This window comes from Balaenoptera physalus, assembly GCF_965194825.1.
Source record: "Balaenoptera physalus genome assembly, chromosome: 4".
NCBI lineage: Eukaryota > Metazoa > Chordata > Mammalia > Artiodactyla > Balaenopteridae > Balaenoptera > Balaenoptera physalus.
This window is the reverse complement of record NC_138891.1, coordinates 58552683-58573160: the sequence shown is the minus strand read 5'-3', so window position 1 is coordinate 58573160 and position 20478 is coordinate 58552683. Positions and strand designations below refer to the sequence as shown.

The 20478-nt window shown below is 37.6% G+C and overlaps 2 protein-coding genes across 4 annotated transcripts in view; one reads left to right on the top strand and one right to left on the bottom strand.

The window, feature by feature from the left end:
- Window positions 1–5016, bottom strand: part of PIK3CA (phosphatidylinositol-4,5-bisphosphate 3-kinase catalytic subunit alpha) — a 92893-nt gene extending 87877 nt beyond the window's left edge. Inside the window, exon 1 of one of the 2 annotated variants that reach the window (XM_082458930.1) lies at window positions 4878–5016. The gene's annotated coding sequence lies outside the window, so the exon portion shown is untranslated. The remainder of the gene's footprint in view (window positions 1–4877) is intronic. The other variant, XM_082458931.1, reaches the window with a different exon arrangement.
- Window positions 5017–14784: 9768 nt separating this feature from the next.
- The window catches only part of ZMAT3 (zinc finger matrin-type 3), a 61777-nt gene continuing 56083 nt past the window's right edge, over window positions 14785–20478 (top strand). The window contains exon 1 of one of the 2 annotated variants that reach the window (XM_082459047.1): window positions 14785–20478. This exon is cut by the window's right edge and continues 23963 nt beyond it. The gene's annotated coding sequence lies outside the window, so the exon portion shown is untranslated. The other variant, XM_082459048.1, reaches the window with a different exon arrangement.

Genomic DNA, 20478 nt, shown 5'->3' with positions numbered 1-20478 from the left:
CCCTTAAAACTTCAGTTTCTCCTACCCGCTATTCTTAATTTTTATTACAGTACTTTTTCTAAAAAGATAATAAATTTCTCTTTAAACATAAACTTAAGGGAGAACTCAGACAAGTCAATTTGCTTTATACAAAAATAAGACTGGTATCCAGAAACTTCAGCAGAGATACTACTACATTGTGTGTAAGGTAACTCTCTATTACCAAATAAATGAAGGTTAAAATAACCATATAAAATTAAGATACATGGCTCCCAAATAGAGAAAGATATCAATAACTTTAGTCTGCTAACTGATCTGTAACCACATCTGATATTGAGAACAATATTCTGAAATTGGTCCTGAGCAGAGGTATACTCCCTGTATCTCCTAGAAATTACTAAATAAATGTTCCTGAATTTTAAGGTCTGGCAAACAGAGATTTCACCAAAATCTCTGGGTCTTCTTTTGTAAATCATCCTTAGTTTTAATCTGTCCATTCTTTTGGAATGGTCAAGTCTGATTTTACTTATCTTTGGAGATGGCATAAGGTCATCAGTTTAGATTCTCCCTTCCTCCATATTATGTATTATGGATGTATAGATAGCTTGACACTTGCTATCCCGTCGTGGTTCAAACTTCTAGGCATAATTCTTTCCCAAGCAGGATGACTAACACCTGGATGTTTGACAGTGGAATAAGGTTCTAAGAAAATGAAACTAAAAGCCACCGTGGTGTTTGGTCCCTAGTCACACCTGTAAAGCTAGCAGTCAGCAAAGTGGAAAACAGGATTTATTACATAAACTGTGTCTTTTTTCTTATCTCAGATAAGTCCAATCATGAGATCTAACACCTTTTAAGGGGAAAGGAAATGAACATGTATTAAACATCTGATCCAGGACAAAAACTTTCTTGGATCTATATTATCTCATTTAATTCAACAACAACAACAACAACTCTGCTGAGTAGTAATTACTCCCATTATACACATTAGGAAATCTGTCCAAAGTAATCCTGCCAGTAAGTATAGAAGCCAGGTTTTGATCCAAGCAGGTTCCGATTTTCCAAAGTCAATATTTTTAGTACTCATAGGATTTTAAGGCAAGATCACTGAGTACCATGTAGAACATTCAGTACAATTCCTCTATGTTACAGATAAGGAAACTGAGGTCCAAAAAGATTGAGACTTGCCCAAGGTCACACACTTGTGATGAGGCTGGGATTTGAATTCAGATCTCCTGATTTCCAGCACAGTTCTGTGTATAATTATTTGTGTGTGTGTGTGTGTGTTTGGGGTTGAGTATCACTCTTGATATAATTTATATTTAATTTAGAACATCTCAACTGTCTCCAAATAAAATTCATATGTGTGGCAGGTGCAGGGATGTATATTTTTAGTGACCAAAAATAATAAATGTGTTTGGCAAGAATAAAAGCTTAATTGGCATTTATAAATTATTACATGTTGTAAAGAAGCCTGTTGTCAATATATTTATTTATTCAGTGAATAACTGCCTATTATGTACTGGCTACTGTGCTTGGCAATGAGAATACAACTGTATATAAGATAGAGCCCCTATCCTTCTCATGATTTACATCTTGGTGGAGGATACCAACAAATAAATTGGCAATTACCAATGCAGTGAGTCAATGCTATGACAGAGGAGTACAAGATATTATAGGAACAGGAAGCAAGGGCACCTAACCCAGACTAGACTATTCAAAGGAGTTGATATGAAAGATGAGTAGGAGTCAGCCAGTTAAGGAAAGGGTATGAAATATGCAAATGTTTCAGGAAAAGCAAACAGCATTTGCACATCAAGCAGGAAAAGGCCAAGGGAGCCGGAGGAGGAGGAGGAAGAGATGAACCTAGAGAGAGAAGCAAGAAACAAATCATATAGGTCTTCGAAAGCAAGGGCTTTACAATCGTGTCTATTAGAATTACCTGGGGAACTTAAAAATAAATAAACAGATGTTTGGGCTCCCTCTTAGACCAATTAAATCAGAATCTCTAGGAATGAGACCCCGGCACTGATATTTTTAAAAAGCTAACTAGATGATTCTAATATGTGGCCAGGATCAAAAACCACTGTTTAAGCTATATGGGGAATTAAACATATACATTTATTACTGCAAATAAGGGAAAAGGTGATCTTAGTATCTCTGGGCCCTAGTTTCTTTACCTATTAAAAAGCAGGCTGGAGCAGGTTAGAGGTAGCATGATAAAATGAAAGGAGTCACAAAGCATTAGTTTTGTCAATGAGTTGTCACCTGACACCTGTCTGACCTTAGATTAAAATGTCATTTCTCAGAGACAGTAATACTGCCTTCTCTACAGGGCTGTTGTGTAGCTCAAGATAAATATATTTAATAAAACAGCTCAATAACTATGCTAATAAAATATAAACCATGGTTTTCCAAGATTTATGCTTCTAAAGTTGCACAATTTTAAAGATTATAAATATTTTCACCAGAGATAAAATCTTTTATGATGCTTAAGAAACACATTTCATTTAAAGAATCACCCCTACCTTGAAGTTCAAGATATTTAAATAATAAAATAGAGAACTGATCCTTTTAATACTATTTTAGTTTCTAAAGAGATCAAACGGGATTAAGTTAGCCCTTTTCAAATAAACAGATCAACAGAGCAAATGCCCTTTAAATGGTAATAGCTAATGTTAAAAATTCTTTATTCAGTAAAGGGCACTAATAAGGAAAGCTATACACAAAGTAAACTGTTTTAGGAAATGTATGATCTACCTTATCATATATGTATTTAATTTATAAATTTACTTTTTTTTTTTTTAAGGGAATACTTATTTGGGATGGAGAGGATCTTCCCCTGACAGGAAGTAAGCTCTGCCTCAAGAAGGGCTGTTCCATCCAGAGCTAGGCAAAGCCACTGCTCTTTTATAGTCTCCCTTTCACATATATCTTGCCCATGAGAATATACACTTTCATTCAGTAATTTTTGGGTGTAAGTACAGCATTTGTATTTAGTGATATCTCTTTAATGCTCTACCCAATTTACTTAAAATTGAAAACAAAAAACTTTAGACATACAAAAACACTGTTCTGCATTTATATGTGGTTCATTTCTAACTCTTCAACTGAAACTGAAAGGAATGCCTTTCAAACTTTATATTCATAGTCAATGATAAACTATTAAGTTAATAATCATTCACTTTCATTTCATGATGCTATTACTATTACGATGTGCTATCACTTCTTTCAATGACCTATTTTGTGATTTTAATAGGAAAGCACTCTATTTTACAATGATGAAAAACCCACAAGAAACTTTTGAAAAAAGTCATGGATGAAATTTAATTTTATCCAAAAACGTGAAATGAGAAAACTTAGAAAACCAAACAAAACACCAACACACACACACTTGGCCCTCTTCAGATAATTTTGGCTGATGACACTGCAGAACAGTTAATCTGATAATTAAAATTTTCCAGAACATGTGATGTTTAGATAGAGATCTATGCTGTCAACCAGAATTCAATGCTTCAGTTAAAAAATGTTGAAACTTGAATACACAGATATATTAACAAATTCTTACACTGCAATTGCTTCTGGAGTCCATTAATAAAGACGTGTTCTGATTTATACAAATTAAATTAGCAACATGGTACCTTAAGTATTTTGCAGGTCTTTCCTTAACAACACGCAATCCAGTAAATAAATTTTGTACGGTGCAATGTAAGCAAATACCTAGAGAACCCATCTTCTGATCAGGAAAACATGCGATCAGTACTGCCCACAGTGGTTCAAATGTGGCCGCAGTAACTACCGACGACTTGAGTTACCAGGAGTTCACCTACCCAAGTTTTCTAGGGGTTCTCCCAGGCCTCACAAACTACGATTCAAAACATCGTCTCGCAAACCCATGTCCTGCATGTGCACAAAGGCGCAGTGCTGGAATGAGGAAGCTTCACCAAACAAAATCACAACTCTACTTCACTAAAGAATATGTAGGTTGTTTTTACAGAGGCCCCTCTTGTTGCGCTCCCCTTACCCTTTATATAACTACGTAAACAGCTCCCCAATTACTGACATCCAAGAAAAGAGCTTTCGATTCCTAAGTCTGGTAACTAGCCACCATCACCACTATTCCTTTTGCATCCTAAAATAAACCCCTCAAGCCGCGATCAAAACACACTGTCCGAACGTCTGGTGTTTACACAGCCCAATCCTGGGCGCTACCCTACCTTTCCGAGCCACTTAGGAGCTATGAAGCAGGCACCACATAACAGAATTAGTAAAGGCACAAATCACGAGACAACGTCTCAGGTCTATGAATGAAAGATCCAATACGTTTGACTGTCTCGGTTAAGACGAAAAAAACAACTTCGAGAGGAAGGGTGGGAGGAGAACTGCGGGGTGGGGGGAGGTTTTCCTTCCAAGCCCCAGCCGGGCGATTTAAACCCAGTATGAGGAAAACGCAGGGTCGCCGGGCTGGCGGGGCCGGAGTCCTCGGGCGTGACAGCCCCTCAGGAACAGCTCGCAGCTCGGCGCCGGGATCCCTCACGCCGCGGTGCTCGCGGGCCGGGTGGATGTGCAAGGGCGCGGGGGACCGAGCCACCGCGGCCGGGGCGGCGGCCCTGGGCGCACTTCCTCAGTCCTAGCCGCCCCATCCCCAAAAATGGGAGAGGAAGGAAACGAGGAGCGAGGTGGCGGCCAGAGGGAGAAAAGAGGGAGCGGCGAACCCTCGCCTCTACATCTGGGTGAGGCCAGCAGCAGGCGGGGGAGAGGGAGCAGCGATCGCAGGCGAACTCCGATGCGGGCCGACGCTGGGAGAAACGACCGGCAGGCAGCCCCAGCCCAAGACGAGCACCCACCCGGCCCCATCCCGACCGCGCCCGCTCCCGGCCAGTCCGCGTTCTACTCACGCTTGGGGCTCCTCGAGGCTCCGCGGCTCTAACCGCATCGGGTCCCAGCCCCGCGGGCGGCGGCGGCGGCGGCGGCGGCGCCGAGGGAGAGGAGAGCGGGCGGCACAGCCCCCGCCTCCCGGCCCCTCTCCCCCGCCGCTCCGGAGCTGCCCGGCCGGGCCCGAGCCCTGCCTCGCCGGCGGCCCCAGCCCCAGCGGCCCGGCGGCAGCAGCCCGAGACCTCAGCGGCCGCAGCGGCGGCACCGGAACTGCCGCTTTCTCCTTCTCGTTGCCTCTCCTCGCTAGCCCCAGCCACACGCCCCCGCCCCCGTCTCCTTTCTCTGTCACCCCTGTTTTTTTCCTTTTGTTTCCAGAATAAACTTTATTGGTCTCTTTTTCCGCTCACATCGTGTAAACAAACAACGAACTCTTCCCCACCCCCTCGACTCCCCCCTCCTCGGGTAGAGGAGGGTAAGAGCTGAGGAGGGGCCGAGCCTACTATGCCCCGGAAGCAGATGTGCAAATGAGGGGAAGTGAAACTGCGGAGACCAGGAGTGGGAAGTGGGCAAATCGGGTAACAGTGTGTCAGTGCGCTTGCGCTTTGGTGTTGTGCCTGAAGTTGGGGTGGCGTTATGGGTGCTTTTCTGGCGCGCTGGTATTTAATGCTGTTGTCTTTTGCAGTAGTGAGGCTGTTTCGTCATCCTATGGCGGCATATGTGTCGTACATCTGTTTGTACGAGCGAGAGATACAGAAAGGAGGATTGGGAGGAAGCGGGTCCGTTCACTTTTACGCCCGTAGAGGAAATGAGATTTCCTCTCGTTTAGGGGCGAGGGAAGGGGATGTGGTGGCTAACCGCCTCTGTCAGTGGCTAACCAGAATTGGATATCAATACTAGAAACAAGGCCTTTTACAAAACGTTGCTACGCGTCCTTCTGCCAACGTAAGGTTAAGTTATAGCCCATCCGGAAAGAGGAATGCACTGCCACATCCCACCGCAATTATTTGACTCACTCGGGGAGACCTTTTGAAATGTCCTTTTTTTCAGATTTGAGTCAGCTTGTAGGATTCATTTCTGACTATTCAGAATACGTGCTTTTTTCGCGTAGTGCCCACGGAGACTTCAGAAAAACCATTTCGGTTGCAGATTAGATGCAAGGTGTTTTGGTTCTGCGTACCATAGAAACCTCTCTGAGAGTAATAGGATCTGTTGCCTTTTGAGATCACTGCTGATAAGGATGCGCTTTTCTGCGTGTTTCTCCCCCTAGTGGCCTTTCATTGTATTGAAAAGGCGTAGGAACGGTGATTAGTAGAAATCTGTGATACAAGTCCTCAAACTAGGGCTCTCCCTTGAATTTTAAGGAGCAGAGGACTTGGAAGTGACCCACTCTAGAGATGTTACAGTCCAACTTGTCATCCAGAGCAAAAAGCTAACCAATAACCAGTTTTTGCTGGAGCACACATCCATACCCAATCTTAAATAAGATCCATTCCTATATGTGGTCATAGTTTCATTTGACTGTATTTCTGTTTCTGTATTTCCTGTGCTTTCTCTCTTTTCTTAAGCTCTGGTTTTTATCTCACATTTCAGGGGTCTAAGTTTATAAATATTTTTCTTGAACCAGTGTTTTTCAGCATTTTCAGAACACTGTGTTACTCAAAAGCAGGTAATTTAAAAAAAAAAAAGCAAGCTTAAGGCAGCGTTTCCCATATTGTGTTTCCAGGCCCAGAGTTTAGTGAGATATTAATAGATAGTCCTTAGTGGGGAAAAATTATGCTAGGTATATAATTTTTCTAAAATTAATTTTAATAGAAAAATGCTAATTACACTATATGATTTTTGTTATGTGATAATCTGCCTTTAAGAAACCATGTGTCACAGCAGAAAGTGCCATAACTGGTACTTGAATGTATGATTACTCAGAGGTGCAGGATTAGCATTTACTGCCCAATTCACGACTGATGTATTTGGTTTATTTGGTGACCATTGATCTGTCATGTGTTTTATCTTGCTTCCGAAGGTGTTTGCACTGTAATTCAGTGTTTAGAATATGTTAGGCATCTGTATCAGCAGTCCCCAACCTTTTTGGCACCAGGGACGGGTTTCATGGAAGACAATTTTTCCATGGACCGGGGTGGGGGGGGGATGGTTTCAGGGTGATTCAAGCGCATAACATTTACTGTACACTTTCTTTCTATTATTATTACATTGCAATATATAATGAAATAATTATACAACTCACCATAATGCAGAATCAGTGGGAGGCCCTGAGCTTGTTTTCTTGCAACTAGATGGTCCCATCTGGGGGTGATGGGAGACAGTGACACCCGAAGTGTGTTGCTTATGTCCAGTCAACTCCATAATCTCGTTTTGGTTGCTGTCACTGCAGAAAACCCTGCTTCACAAAGATAGGATGTTGGAAATGGAAGCAGGCTTTTCAGGCAGTCTCAGGCTATTCTGCCTTGACTTTAATCCAGAAAGTATGGAAGTTTGAAGTTGTCTCAAACATACTTTTTTTTTTTTTAACATCTTTATTGGAGTATAATTGCTTTACAATGGTGTGTTAGTTTCTGCTGTATAGCAAAGTGAATCAGCTATACATATACATATACCCCAATATCCCCTCCCTCTTGTGTCTCCCTTCCACCCTCCCTATCCCACCCCTCTAGGTGGTCACAAAGCACCCAGCTGATCTCCCTGTGCTATGCGGCTGCTTCCCATTAGCTATCTGTTTTACATTTGGTAGTGTATATAAGTCCATACCACTCTCTCACTTCGTCCCAGCTTACCCTTCCCCCTCCCCGTGTCCTCAAGTGCATTCTCTATGTCTGCATCTTTATTCCTGTCCTTACCCTACGTTCTTCAGAACCTTTTTTTTTTTTTTTTTAGATTCCATATATATGGGTTAGCATACAGTATTAGTTTTTCTCTTTCTGACTTACTTCACTCTATATGACAGTCTCTGGGTCCATCCACCTCGCTACAAATAACTCAATTTCATTTCTTTTTATGGCTGAGTAATATCCCATTGTATATATGTGCTGCATCTTCTTTATCCATTCATCTGTCGTTGGACACTTAGGTTGCTTCCATGTCCTGGCTATTGTAAATAGAGCTGCAATGAACATTGTGGTGCATGACTCCTTTTGGAGGAGTCATGTACCACAATTATGGTTTTCTCAGGGTATATGCCCAGTAGTGGGATTGCTGGGTCATATGGTAGTTCTATTTTTAGTTTTTAAAGGAACCTCCATACTGTTCTCCATAGTGGCTGTATCAATTTACATTCCCACCAACAGTGCAAGAGGGTTCCCTTTTCTCCACACCCTCTCCAGCATTTGTTGTTTGTAGATTTTTTGATGATGGCCATTCTGACTGGTGTGAGGTGATACCTCATTGTAGTTTTGATTTGCATTTCTCTAATGATTAGTGATGTTGAGCATCCTTTCATGTGTTTGTTGGCAATCTGTATATCTTCTTTGGAGAAATGTCTATTTAGATCTTCTGCCCTTTTTTGGATTGGGTTTTTTTTTTTTTTTTGATATTGAACTGCATGAGCTGCTTGTATATTTTGGAGATCAATCCTTTGTCAGTTGCTTCATTTGCAAATATTTTCTCCCATTCTGAGGGTTGTCCTTTCGTCTTGTTTATAGTTTCCTTTGCTGTGCCAAAGCTTTTAAGTTTCATTAGGTCCCATTTGTTTAGTTTTGTTTTTATTTCCATTTCTCTAGGAGGTGGGTCACAAAGGATCTTGCTGTGATTTATGTCATAGAGTGTTCTGCCTATGTTTTCCTCTAAGAGTTTTATAGTGTCTGGCCTTACATTTAGGTCTTTCATCCATTTTGAGTTTATTTCTGTGTATGGTGTTTGAAATGTTCTAATTTCATTCTTTTCCATGTAGCTCTCCAGTTTTCCCAGCACCACTTATTGAAGAGGTTGTCTTTTCTCCATTGTATATTCTTGCCTCTTTTATCAAAGATAAGGTGACCATATGTGTGTGGGTTTATTTCTGGGATTTCTGTCCTGTTCCATTGATTTGTATTTCTGTTTTTATGCCAGTACTATATTGTCTTGATTGCTGTAGCTTTGTAGTATAGTCTGAAGTCAGGGAGCCTGTCCTCCAGCTCCGTTTTTCTTTCTCAGGGTTGTGTTGGCTATTTGGAGTCTTTTGTGTTTCCATAGAAATTGTGAAATTTTTTGTTCTAGGTCTGTGAAAAATGCCATTGGTAGTTTGATAGGGATTGCGTTGAATCTGAAGATTGCTTTGGGTAGTATAGTCATTTTCACAATGTTGATTCTTCCAATCCAAGAACATGGTATATCTCTCCATCTGTTGGTATCATCTTTAATTTCTTTCATCAGTGTCTTATAGTTTTCTGCATACAGATCTTTTGTCTCCTTAGGTAGGTTTATTCCTAGGTATTTTATTCTATTTGTTACAATGGTAAGTGGGAGTGTTTCCTTAATTTCTCTTTCAGATTTTTCATCGTTAGTGTATAGGAATGCAAGAGATTTCTGTGCATTAATTTTGTATCCTGCTAGTTTACCAAATTCATTGATTAGCTCTAGTAGTTTTCTGGTAGCATCTTTAGGATTCTCTATGTGTAGTATCATGGCATCTGCAAACAGTGACAGTTTTACTTCTTCTTTTCCGATTTGCATTCCTTTTATTTCTTTTTCTTCTCTGATTGCTGTGGCTAAAACTTCCAGAACTATGTTGAATAATAGGGGTGAGAGTGGACATCCTTTTCTTGTTCCTGATTTTAGAGGAAATGTTTTCAGTTTTTCACCATTGGCAATGATGTTGTCTGTGGGTTTGTCATATATGGCCTTCATTATGTTGAGGTAAGTTCCCTCTATGCCTACTTTCTGGAGAGTTTTTATCATAAATGGGTGTTGAATTTTGTCAAAAGCTTTTTCTGGTGGGAGGGAGATGCAAGAGGGAGGCGATATGGGGATATATGTATATGTATAGCTGATTCACTTTGTTATAATGCAGAAACTAACACACCATTGTAAAGCAGTTATACTCCAATAAAGATGTTTTAAAAAAAAAGCTTTTTCTGCATCTATTGAGATGATCATATGGTTTTTCTCTTTCAATTTGTTAATATGGTTTATCACATTGATTGATTTGCATATATTTAAGAATCCTTGCATTCCTGGGATAAACCCCACTTGATCATGTTTTATGATCCTTTTAATGTGCTGGTGGATTCTGTTTGCTAGTATTTTGTTGAGGATTTTTGCATCTATGTTCTTCAGTGATGTTGGTCTGTAGTTTTCTTTTTTTGTGACATCTTTGTCTGGTTTTGGTATCAGGGTGATGCTGGCCTCGTAGAATGAGTTTGGGAGTGTTCTTCCCTCTGCTATATTTTGGAAGAGTTTGAGAAGGATAGGTGTTAACTCTTCTCTAAATGTTTGATAGAATTCATGGCAGACAGATTCTTAACCACTGTGCCACCAGGGAAGTCCCAGAAAATATACTTTTAAGTTTTCAGTTGTTTTCCATTTGTTAAGGTTTATTTTGCCCCAGAATATCTTGGTAAATGTCCTATGTGCCCCTATAATAGAACATTTCATGTGTGTTATTGGGTGGAATGTTCTATGTTAATCATATCAAGTTGGTTGATAATGTTAGATCTTCTATATCCTTACTGGTTTTCTCCTGTAGTTCTATCGATTTCTGGGAGAGGAGCATTGATGTCTCCAACTATAATTGTGGACTTGTCTATATTTCCTTTCGTTCCTGTGTATTTTTGCTTTACGTATCTTGAAGCTCTCTTGTTAGCTGTAAACACATTTAGAGTTATGTGTTTTTGATGAATTGCCTCTTTTTATCATTATGTACTGTCTTTGTCCCTTGTGATATCCCTGTTCTGAAATCTATTTTTTCTAATATTAATGTAGTTACTCCACCTTTCTTTAATTAGTATTTGTATGATATATATTTTCCTATCTTTTTATTTATCTATCTATATTGTTATATTTAAAATGGGTTACTTGTAGACAATACATAGGTCTCTGTTTTTTATTTTTTTATATTTAAATGTTTATTTACTTATTTATTTATTTTTGGCTGCATCAGGTCTTAGTTGTGGCGCATAGGCTCTTCATTGCGGCATGTGGGCTTCTCTATAGTTGTGGTGTGCAGACTCAGTAGTTGCAGCACGCGGGCTCGGTTGCCCTGCTGCATGTGGGATCTTAGTTCCCCGACCAGGGATCGAACCCACGTCCCCTGCATTGGAAGGCGAATTCTTAACCACTGGACCACCAGGGAAGTCTGAGGTCTCTCTTTTTTAATCCAATATGATGTTCTCTTTTTTTAATCACTGTGTTTAGATTATTTACATTTAATGTAGTTATTGATATGATTGCCTTTAGGCCTACTATTTTATTATTTATTTTCTGTTGGTTCCTCATGTTTTTAAAAAAAATTTTTTTTGTTCCTACTTTCCTGCCTTCTTGCAGATTATTTGAGTATTTTAATATTACATTTTAATTAATTTATGTATTATCTTTTTGGTTATATCTTCATATTTTTTTATAGTTGCTCTATGGCTTACAATATATATACATAAACTTTCACAGTCTACTGAGTGTATTACATCACTTCAAGTAAAATGTGGAAAGACACCTTGCAGCCATATAGGTCCCTCTCCCTACCACTCACTGACCTTTATGGTATAGTTGGTATTTGTATTATATTGATATATATGGAAACCCCATTAGACAATTTTATAATTTTTGCTTTCAACAGTTATACAGGCATACCTTATTTTATCATGTTTCACTTTATTGCACTTTGCAGACATTTCATTTTTTTTGCAAATTGAAGGTTTGTGACAACCCTGAGTCAAACACGTATATTGGTGCCATTTTTACAACAACATTTGCTTACTTCATGTCTCTGTGTCACATTTTGGTAATTCTCATGATATTTCAAACTTTTTCAATATTATTATATTTGCTCTGTTGATCTGTGATAAGTGATCTTTCTTGTTACTACTATGACTTGTTGAAGGCTCAGATAATGGTTAGCATTTTTTAGCAATAAAGTATTTTAAAATTAAGTTATTTACATTTTTTGACATAATGCTATTGCACATTTAATAGACTACAATATAGTGTAAACATAACTTTTATATGCACTGGGAAACCAAAAAAATTATTTGACTTGCTTTATTGTGATATTTGCTTTATTGAGGTGGTCTGGAACTGAATCTGCAATATCTCTAAGGTATTCCTGTACATATTTTAGAGAACCTAAGTGGAAAAAACTAATCTTTTAAGTTTACACATCCATTTTCCATTTCCATTTGTCTTCTTTCATACCTGAAAACCCATGTTTCCTTCTGGTATCATTTCCTTTTAGCCTAAGGAATTTCAATTAGTATTTCTTTTAGAGCAAGTCTGCTGTTGACACAGTCTCTTAGTTTTCCTTCATTCGAGAATATTTTTATTTTGTTTTTATTCCTAAGGGATATATTCACTGGTCATAGAATTCTGAGTTAACAGGATTTTTCCCCTATGGCTTTAAAGATGTTGTTCTACTCTCTTCCCTATCTATGATCATTCAAATAGTTTTTTCCCTGTATGTAATTTGTCTTGAAAATTCTCTCTAGATTATTTCAAGTTTTGACATTTTTTGTTCCAATGGTTTGATTATGTGTTGAGGGTTTTTTGTTTGTTTGTTTGTTTGTTTTGTTTTTCTTTGAGTTTATTCTGTTTGGGTTTGCTGAGGGCCTGAATTTGAAAATTTATATAATTCACTAAATTTGGGAAGTTTTCAGCAGTTGTTTCTTCATGTATTTTCCTGCCCAATTTCCTTCTCCGTTTCTGGGAATCCAATGACGAGAATGTTAAGACATTTTGATATTGTCCTCCATCTCTCTAAGGCTCTGTTCATTGTTTCAGTCTTTTTTCTGTCTCTTGTTTGTATTGGATAATTTCTATTGATCTGTCTTCCAGTGCACTTACTTTTATCTTTTATATCCATTTCTGCTTTTGAGCCCACCAAGGGAATTTTAAAATTTCAGATATTGTATTTTCCAATTTTTAATTTTCTAATTGGCTCTTTTTTATGATTTCTATTTCTCTGCTAAGAACCTGTATTTTCCCATTCATTTCAAATCTTTGTCTTTACCTCAGGGAGCATAGCTACTAATATACCTTGCAGGTATTTTTATGACGTTCAATTGGGAGAAACAGCTCTTAAAGGAAAAATAATCAGTTTTACTGCATTTTAAAAAATTCAACATTGTTAAAAAATTTTTGCATGTAGACCACAAGAAAGAACAATTTTCTTATACTCAATAGCTATGGTTAAAACTAATTCTGTGGTTGCCAAATATATTTTCAGTGCCATTGTATAGTCTAAGGATTTACATACTATTTTGTTAAAATATTTCTGCCTAAGAAACAACAGGAATATTTGTGTTTGGAACCCCTTATATTAGTTAAATATCAGGGTGTTAGAAGGGTAGGGTCATGAGGTTCTAATAGAAGGGACATTTCAATGTTGGGTAAAATAAATCTTTTAATATAGCTAAGTGATTTTCAGTGCACCCTAACTCAGGGATACCTGAATGTTGAAAAATGTGCAGTTCATTTTCTTCTTCACTTTGGTGTACGATTCTCATGTGAAACAAAAATTTTACATTGTGCTGCAATAAAAACAAATTGTAGAAAGAGATTTGATTTTGTAGTAAGAGTATCCATTTCAATGACATCATCCTAATAGTTAGTGGGTGTTATATGATAATAAGGCAAAAACCACTGTTCTCATTTAAATGTTGGCAAATGTAATTTTATAAAAGCTGCTTCACTCAAAAGTTATTTTTACTCTTTAAAAATAATACATGACAATAGGACTTCCCTGGCGGTCCAGTGGTTAAGACACTGTGCTTCCACTGCAGGGGGCACGGGTTTGATCCCTGGTCTGGGAACTAAGATCCCACATGCCTGCCATGCAGCATGGTCAAAAAACAAATAAACAAACAAACAAAAATAACATTAAAGAAATGTTTAAAGGAAAAAAATTAAGTCTCCCAAAAGGTAAAAATGGTTATTTTTACTTTGGTATACATCTTCTAGTCTTTTTTCCCTGATATATATATACACAAAAATTATTTTACAAAATAGCCAAAAATTACAACTACCTTAGATGTCCTTCAATAAATGAATAGTTAAAGAAACTGGTACACCCATGACATGTAATACTACTCAGCAGTAAAAAAGAACAAACTGCTGATACACACAACTTGGATGAAGATTGAGATTCATCTTCTTTAGTAAATGACTTATTCTACCTCTTTGCCATTTTTCTAGTCTTTTCACTTACTTGAAATGCCATATTTATCATGTAATAAATTCCTGTATACCTCTGAATCTATTTCTGAACTTTACTCGGTTCCATTAATCTCTCTGACTATGCTAGCATGGCAGTATTTGAATCATGGTAGCTTTATTATTCATTTTGATATCTGATAGATCAATTTTGCTCTCATTATTCTCTTCAGAAATGTATTGGCTAGCGACTTCCCCGGTGTCACAGTGGTTAAGACTCCATGCTCCCAGTGCAGGGGGCTGGGGTTCGATCCCTGTTCAGGGAACTATATCCCACATGCATGCCCCAACTAAGGAGCCCACCTGCCGCAACTAAGACCTGGTGCAACCAAATAAATAAATAAATAATTTTTAAAAATGTATCGGCTAATCTTTTTGAGAAATTTTAAATTCAGAAAAATACAAAAAATTATATAACACCCATTTTCCTTCTACCCAGAATTAACAATTATCTAACAGTCTGTTATGTCTGAGTGAAATTTATTGTTTCACATCAAATAAATAAAATATTGCAGTAAAGCTAAGTATTATCTGACCCCATACCCAAGCTGCCTTCTAATCCTTTCTTTCCCAGAACGAACCACTATTTTTAATTTGGTATTTTTCCTTCTTAGTTTTATTCTAAAGTTCTGCATTTTCATACTTTACCTACCTATATCTAGGAACAAGAAATAGTATTATTATTATAAAATTATTTTTAAAAATAGTGTTTTGGTACATTTTTAGCCTTTTTGTACTCAACTTTATCTTTTTGAGATCTATCTATGTTGGTATATGTTGATCTAGTTTATTTATTTTAAAGGCCTGGCACACTCTTCTCTCCACTCCCAACTCCTGTATTCACTTGGCTTGCTTGCTTACTTCTTTCAAGTCTTTATTCAAATGTCAGTATGGATTTCCCTGACCATCCTTTTAAAAATCACACACACACACTCTCTCCCAGGGCTCCTGTTAGCCCTTCCCAGCTTTGTTTTTCTCCATAGCTCCTATTACCATCAAACATATTATGTACTTCTTTGTTTGTTTATTATATATCTCCTTCTACAAGAATGTAAACTACATGAAGGCAAGGATTTTTGTGTGTATTAGTAACTGCTATGTTTCCAGTTGTCAGAACAGTGCTTGGCACATAGCAGCCACTCAATAAATATTTATTGAATGAACCAATGCATTTTAGTGATATGCCAATCAATGGTCAGGTTATTTCCAATTTTTCCAAATTACAAGCAATACTGTATTGGATATCCTTGTATGGCTCATGCATGAATGTGAATTTCTAGGTAGTAGTGTGCCCATGTTTTCAATTTTGTTGAACTGCTAAATTGCTTTCCCCAGTTGCTATTCCAATTTACCATCCTACCAGTTGTGAATTCCCCCTTATCTTTTGTAGCAATTTATCATGTAAGAATTTTTAACTTTTCTAATCTGTTGAGTAAAAACTGACATTCCATTATCAATTTATTTTCTTTTAACATTATTATTCATGAGCTTCCTTTTGCTCTTTTTTTAAAAATTTTAACACAGTTAATACATGCACATAGTTAAAAAATATAATACTGAAAAGATTATATAGGAAACAGTAGTTCCCCATTCCTTCTATCCTATAATTTGTATTAAAGGTCTATTTTGCAATTTCTTGATTTAGCTCTTTTACATAGACACATATACACCCTTGCTTCCCCTCCTTTTATAGACTCAGTGTAATTATAATTTTCAGTTAAGGATCAGTATTTACATTATGACTACATTAATATTGTTAACTTCATAGCCAAGTAGTGTGTGCTTTTCTGTCTTGAAAAGCTTTTAATTTTCCTTAAGAAAATAATTGCATCATGTATCAAATGTGTATTTTTCTATGTACCTATTCTTACTATTTTTTCCAATTACATATCAATTCTGTCATGTGCCTAATACTAGTTCTCTTCATCCAATGCTCAGAAATATCAGCTAGTCTATTAATTCCACTTGTTTTTTCTCAGAGACCCTCATCCTGGAGCCCTTCATCCTCCTGTTCCAGTCCAGAATGGTTACTTCCTAGGCTCCTGCAGTCTGTCGTCTGGGACATCCCTCTGCTATTCCCTATTTTAGAGTCATTTTCTGGATCCTGTGCTTTCCTCTTCCTTGATTACCTCCTCATTTCACAGGAGTGCTCCTCCAGTAGCTTCCTGAGAAAGGGTGAATGGGAAGTAGATTCTTTGAGATCTCGTATATCTGAAAAGGTTTTCATTGTATTCTAGTGGTTTTCAACCCTGATTGCATATTGGAATTACATGGGAGAGGCTTAAAAGCAAAATCTTCTCAGACCCTGCCTCAAACCAACGAAATGAGAATTCTGATACTAGGATTTAATAGTTCTCCAGGAGATTCAAATGTGATGCTGGGGTTGAAAACCAGATTTTCGCAAACTCGAAATGAAGGTTTAGCTGGATGTGGCAGGCCAAATTCTAACATGGTCCTCAAGATTTCCTTTCCCTGATGCATAATACACTTCTATTGAGTGTGGATGGTACTAGTACATATGATGGGGTATTAGTCCATGAATAACTTACTAATAAGTTGACTCTGAGTTAATAAAAAGAGGGATTATCCTGACTGGCTCTTACGTTATTAGGTGAATCCTTAAAGAGAAGGTAAAGCATCAGAGAGATGTTCTCCTGTTGGCCTTGAAGACGAAGCAAATTGCTATGTTGGGAGAGGAGGGAGCCATATGGCAATGACATGAGGGGAAGCCATTAGCAGCTGAGAACAGTCCCAGGCTGACAGCAAGAAAACAAGGTCTTCTGTAATACAGCTTCAAGGAACTGACTTCTGCCAACAACTCAGATGAGATTGGAAGAGGACTTTAAGTTCCAGATGACAGCACATCTTTAGCTGACACTGCAGCTTTGTAAGACCCTGAACAAGAAACCCAACTACTCTGCTCAGACTTCTAACCCACAGAAACTATGAGATAATAAATGGGTGACTGAGATTACGGTAATTTGCTCTATAGCAATAGAAAACTGATAATACAGCTGAGTGTAGTATTCTGGGAGGGAAATCATGTTCCCTATGAATTTTAGGAGCATTGCTCCATTGGCTTGTAACTATGTTGCTATCATGAAATTAGATACCATTCTAATCCCCATCTTTTTGGAGCCATTTGTGAGTAAATTTCACAGAACACATCCCTTTACCATTAAATATTCAAGTGTGTATTTCATAAGAACAAAGACATTCACTTAAATAACAATAGTGAAATTATAAAAATCTGGAAATTTAACTTTGTTATAATACTTTTATCCACAGATTTTATTAAAAGTTCACCATTTATCCTAATAATGTCCTTTGTAACATTTAAAAAATGACCAGGATCCAATCCAGGGTCATGCACTGCATTCAGTTTCCAAGTTTTTATGTCTCTGTAATATTGAACAGTTCCTCAGACTTTCTTTGTCTTTTATGACATTGACGTTTTTGAAAAAAACAGGCCAGTTATTTTGTAGAATGTCCCTCAATTTGGGGTTGTCTGATGTTTTGTCATGCTTAGATTCAGGTTATACATTTTTGGCAGAAATACTGCATAAATGTTGTTGTGTTCTTTTCAGTACATTTTATCAGGAGGTACATGATGTCAATTTGCCCTATTATTTGTGATATTAACTTTTTTTATTGAAGTATAGTTGTTCTACAATGTTGTGTTAATTACTGCTGAACAGCAGTGATTCAGTTATACATACATACAGATATATATATATACACATTCTTTTTTTATATTCTTCTCCATTATGGTTTATCATAGGATATTGAGTATAGTTCTCTGTGCTATACAGTAGGACCTTGTTGTTTATCCATTCTCTATATAAAAGCTCACATCTGCTAACCCCAGCCTCCCACTCCATCCCTCCCCCAACCCCTGCTTCCCCTTGGCAACCACCATGTAATACTAACTTTGATCACTTGGTTAAAATGGTATCTGTCAAATTGCTCCACTATAACTTACTATTTTTCTTTTTATAATTAATAAATAAAGTATGTGGAAATTCTTGACTATATAATTATTCTGTTCTCAAATTACTTCACCTACCAGTTTTAGAATTTTTGTCGATTCTTGCCTGACTCAGTTGTCACCATTTTAAAATGATCTAAATTAATTGTTGCATTTACTTTTTAAAAATTAATTAATTAATTGACTTTCGGCTACGTTGGGACTTTGTTGCTGCGCGCGGGGTTTCTCCAGTTGCGGAGAGTGGGGGCTACTCTGTTGCAGTGCGCGGGCTTCTCATTGCGGTGGCTTCTCTTGTTGTGGAGCATGGGCTCTAGGCACGTGGGCTTCAGTAGTTGTGGCACATAGGCTTAGTTGCTCCACGGCATGTGGGATCTTCCCGGACCAGGGCTCGAACCCGTGTCCCCTGCATTGGCAGGCGGATTCTTAAACACTGCACCACTAGGGAAGTCCGCATTTACTTTTAAGTGATCTGTTTTTCTCTCTGAGAGTTCTAAACTCTCTATTCTAAGTGTACCATAATTTTATGATTTTTGGTACTAGGGTTTAATGATACTGGTGTAGTTTTTCTTTATTCATATTCCTAGGTACTCAGTAGATTCTTTTAATCCGGGAATTCTTGTCCTTTGGAAAAACTTATTTTGATTGTTTTCTTTCTTCCATTTTCTTCTTTTGGAATTCTTTTTAGTCATATATTTATACCTCCTGTATCATTCTTCTTTTGGTTTTTGTTAATATTATCTGCACTATAGTCTGTCTCTTTAACCTTTCCTTTGCTGTACCATCTGGAACATATCAATCTGATCCCTCTATTGAATTTTTAGTTTTTATGATTATGTTCCAAAATTTCCAGAGCTATTTCTTATTCTCTGATTGTTACTTAAAATAAAATCCTGTCCTTTAGAAAAATGTTTTCCCTGTACCCAGCCAATGAGCATAACAAAATGTCTGGATGTTTTCATTTGTATATTTTCTTGCTTCTGGATTGGGGTTCCTTCCCCCTCACTCACTCTCCCCCCCTGTTTTGTTTGTTTCAGTATTACATGTTAGAGACTTTCCTCAAATGTTTGGTGACCCAGACTGTCCATTTGTATTTTAGAATGAGGTACTAAAAAGGCTGAGTGGTAGGCTTCACGGTAGGGTGATTCAGCTGTTAGAATCCCTAGACATTAGTATTAGATGCTAGTAAGTAATTGTCCCAGAGCCGCTCAGTTTCTTTTTAAAAAAAGATCTTCTAGTCTTCTGCTTGTGAGATATGTGTCTGATCATTGGGATTCCTAGGATGAAGGAAGGATCCTGGCTCCTCACCACTCAGAATTCAGGTTTTTACAACGTACTTCTCTCCTACTCTTTGCTGTGCCTGTTTTGTCTAAGCACAGAGACTTTCTGATTTCAGTTTCTTCAGAGAGGATAGTGATTTGGCTGTGCTGAATTGAGGAGAGAACCTGTTATTCCAGTCATTCTGCATACAAACTTTTGACGAATTTCTCTGTTTTCATCCCTGCCTCTCATCCTCACAACTAGGGTTTGACTCATCCATATTTTGAGCTTGTCAGGGATTCAGTGAGGTAAATCAACATGCTTCTCTTTGATAGGCATCTTACCTTATTGCATCCTCTTCTTTTCTGTTATCATTTCTATTTGTTTTCCATCTTCCCAAAATTTGCTGATATCGTTTGCCATGGTCCTCCTTTTCTCTGGGAGTTTATTTATCTTTTTCAAGAATCCATTTAATGTCATTTTTAGGTGGGACTGGAAGAAGAGGAACTAAACATCTATGATCAATGTGCCATCCATTTCTGTCCATTTTAATGTATTTATTCTTCCTGATGAACTTACAATCAGTTTCCATGTTATACTAACTCACCTACCCGTCCACACACGGAAATTTATATAAAATTACATTGAATCTATAGGTTAATTTGAGAGGAACTGATATTTCTACAATACTGAATCTTCCATTCTCCATTTATTCAAGGGTTCTTTGATATGTTTCAGTAAATTACTCTCAGGTTCTTCTTATAAAGCTTGTATGTGTCCTGTTTCCTGTAATTGTACTGATAGATATTTCATCTTTTTGATTGCTCTGTGGGATAACCCCCTACTCCAACTACCCCCATTACATTTCTAATTGATTATAGAACAGATTTGTATCTTGTACTGATCACTTTGATGAACTGCAAGTTCTGAAAAAGTATAGTTGATATTTTTATGTAAGTGTGTATAAATGTAATTAATAAATGTGTATCATTTTATAACAAGAATATGAAATGAAAGCTGTTTTATTAAGC